This window comes from Hylaeus volcanicus, unplaced genomic scaffold (genome assembly GCF_026283585.1).
Source record: "Hylaeus volcanicus isolate JK05 unplaced genomic scaffold, UHH_iyHylVolc1.0_haploid 8491, whole genome shotgun sequence".
NCBI lineage: Eukaryota > Metazoa > Arthropoda > Insecta > Hymenoptera > Colletidae > Hylaeus > Hylaeus volcanicus.
The window spans coordinates 1-3401 of record NW_026531946.1 but is presented as its reverse complement, the minus strand read 5'-3'; the positions used below and the strand labels follow the sequence as shown (position 1 = coordinate 3401).

The 3401-nt window shown below is 27.9% G+C and overlaps 2 long non-coding RNA genes across 4 annotated transcripts; one reads left to right on the top strand and one right to left on the bottom strand.

The window, feature by feature from the left end:
* The first annotated feature begins 334 nt into the window (after positions 1-334).
* Positions 335-1273, top strand: LOC128882281 (uncharacterized). Its single transcript, XR_008458333.1, has 4 exons — positions 335-420; positions 515-678; positions 724-942; positions 1000-1273. It is a non-coding gene; the product is annotated as an uncharacterized LOC128882281 (long non-coding RNA).
* A 343-nt stretch (positions 1274-1616) lies between these two features.
* Positions 1617-3395, bottom strand: LOC128882280 (uncharacterized). Of its 3 annotated transcripts, none has more exons than XR_008458330.1 (3): positions 2727-3395; positions 2084-2267; positions 1617-2034 (listed from the first exon to the last, which is right to left on the bottom strand). It is a non-coding gene; the product is annotated as an uncharacterized LOC128882280 (long non-coding RNA). The 3 variants fall into 3 exon arrangements; XR_008458332.1 differs by having other exon boundaries at positions 2084-2475; positions 2735-3395; XR_008458331.1 differs by having other exon boundaries at positions 2735-3395.
* Positions 3396-3401: the final 6 nt, after the last annotated feature.

The following is a 3401-nucleotide window of genomic DNA, read 5'->3' as shown; positions in this document are numbered from 1 at the left end:
AAAAAAAAACGTTTAGACTGTTTGGTTTTTAATCTTTTTTTAAACTTGTTGAAAAATCATTGAAGAAAAACAGTGCAGTTTAGGTGTTGTTGTATAGTAAACACAATTATAAAAAAAATAGCAGTAAGACAAACAATCATTGAATTCAATTTTTAAAGAGTATCTCAAGAGGGAAAATTAAAAGACAAAAATTTACAGTGGGTGAAACAAAATTAAAGTGAGCGCAACCACATTTTAAAAATAAAAATAGATTAAAGGCTAATTACAATTTTTTGAACGTAATATTTTTTCTTAGCTTTAAAGCTTAGCCACGACAATATCACACGGACAACGAGAGCAAAGTCTATGCAGTTCTTGAAGCAGAATTTCAAAATGAAGGAAACTTATCTTTTTTAATAACCTGTTCGATAATGTTTTCAAGTAAAGAAAAATTGTGTACCACGATCTTTTGTTCAAAAAGATTCTTTGTAATATATATTTAAAATATATTTAACAAAGTTTTCGTCGGTTTCAGCGTTACATACGTCATCAAACACACAGATTCGTTATAACTCTGAGGTTATATAACAATAAATGTGATAAGTGAATTGACTTTTTACTTAAATATTAAACTGGGTAACCGATAACTCTTTCTCAGGAAATATGGAAGCCGCGTTATCGAACAAAGGATGCATTTAGGTATAGTGAAATACGTGTAATTAAAAAAAAAAACTTAATTTTTAGAACAAACTCTTATAAAAAACAATATTACTTTAAAAATAAAATTTACAATTAAATTGCATCACGGATAAAATACGTTCGCCATGCAGACCAGGAATTTTTTTTGTTATAAGTTTTTAAATTGAATTTTGTAAAATAAACAACATAGTTTATCCGGAAAATGTTTTCTTTTTCAGTTTTCCACTATTCGTTAGCGTGAATTTTTTCATTAAATGAATTTAGGTGGGTCTACTTTCTTGGGTAAAAGTTCCTCAAGTCCTTTTACGTTTATTATAATAGGTTGAAACGCATCGCGTTTTCTTTTGATTTAGATTTTTTTCTTAATCATGCAGTTAATTATAAGTATGATGTGAAACCTTTTAGATGAAACAGAAGTGTTACTGCATGTTTATTATTCACGTTCCGTTCTACAGAAAGATTAGTGATTTACTAATCAATTTTAAGAAAAACGAAACTCATTGCTTTTTTTTTAATATTGGTGGTCAAAAAGATTTATTACGATGCTGTTGAATTACAACAATTGATAACAGGAACAATTTGAAATCAAATGAAGACGAAATTGAGCGCGAATAGAAAACCAATAGATGAAATGACTATGCACACAAAAAATAATACATTTGTCTTACTAGTTTAAAAGTAGTTAAAAATGATATAAAAAATAGTTTTAGTCTGGAGACATAAATTGAGCTTTAGTTAAACATAGATTAATATAACTCGAAGTTGTTTAATTATTTTTTTCGGTTTTGACATTTGTAAAATACACTACAATTCCAATATTTTTTTCATTTGATCTCATACATACGTTCAAACTTATTTGATTCTTAACGAAATGCTTAAAAGATGTCCAACATTGAAAACTTAATGCGTTCTGTAAATAAAACATCTATAATGCGGTGTCACAAATAGACATTCAAAAAAAAAAAATTCTTAAATTTAATTGGAGTGTAAGACGAGTTAACATTTAATATTGCAGGAAAAAAAACTTCAGATTGATAATTACCAAGGTTGTCTGAAAGTATACCATTATGTTTGGAATGCTTTCTTTTTCCCGTAACGCTAAAGTGGTGCTTAACTTATCTAATTTTTATTCGGTGTGAAACTGAACTCTTCAAACTCTTTGGTTCTTCAACAAGATCATATTTTGAAAAATTATTTGATGTGGAATCAGACACACACTTTGAAAAATAAAATAAAGTTTTCCATGAATTCAGTTAAACGTTTCGAGGAATCCCCTTCCAGACTCCACATCATCTGCACTTATTTCAGAAGTATTTTTTATTTTCGTCATCAACATCCGTAAGCTTATTACCTTCACTATACACAAACAATTTTTTACATGTTCTATTAGTATTATTACACTTACGTTTCCGTTTTTTTTAAAAGGGATTGTTGCATATTTTTTTTGGAAATTCTCTTACGTTCTTGTTGTATATTTTTTTATTTTCCCTTTAATGATATACATTACCATGCTTGCTTTTGAACGCAAAAAATATCCAACATCATATATTTTTATTTTCGTCTTTTTCACCGTCTGTGACTTTTAAGATCTACGAAAAAATATGAGCAATAAATTAAAACTCTAATTGTAATTTATATTTAAAATATACTACACTACTGAGCACATGGCAAATTTTTTTTAATTAATTTTGCATAAACCTTGAAAAGCTTTATAGCTAGAAGAAGAATTTAATAATTATCAAAAATAGGTTATAAATAATTTTAATTCCATAAAGTCTTCACTGATTAAAGTTAATTCTAAAGAAATAAAAACAATCTTAGATAATAAATTTTTTAAAAGACGATGCTGAAAATGAGAATGTAAATAAATTAGTTAAAGACTATTTAGATGAAATTTTCATATTAAATAAATACTGAATAAATTTTGTGTTTTAAAAAAATGAGGTTACTATAGTTTTTGACAGTGATTGACGACTGCTGAGTCGCGTCACTTGAACCTCATCTTCATTTGAAAACATCAGTAAATTTACACAAGAGTCGTATGCTACCTTATTACTTAGTTTAGGAGTTCAGTAACCTGTGGAAATCCATTTAGTTGTTTGTGCGTCAAAGCCAATGGCTTTCTTTCGTTAATTCCACTTGAAAAAACCTTGCTTTTCTCAGCAATCAAATTTAAATATAATGCAGATTGTTGCTAATAAGCTGATGATATCATGGTATCAATAAACTTAAATATTTGTCGACTATCGTGGTTAATCGAATTCAGGACGTAGTAAGAAAAATGTAAATCATAAGGTAGAAGTTAAGAACACCTTGGGTTCGTCGTCTTTGTTTCCTTAAAAAACTCTTTAGTGTGTTGTTTTAAAGTAAAATCAAAACAAACGGCTTAAGTTTGGGACCGATAAAAAAGTTTGTCTGAGTTTTAAATATTACTCGGTTGTGATGGAGGTACATTAGATGACATCAAATAAAGTTTGTGGTTTAAGCATAATGTATGCATTCGAATTATGACAACTTTTTTATTGGATGGCATGAGAGGAACATTTTTTCTGCTGCGCTTTCTAAGAAATCAAAAATACATCATTTGTTTGTTTTCGGAAGTAGATTTCATTAAATTATATAAATTATTTGCTTTAGACATAAGTTGATAAAAAGCCATAGATAGTAAAGCGCCTGATTGTTCTGATATAATTAAATCACGATTCGCCTGATTAGATATTGAA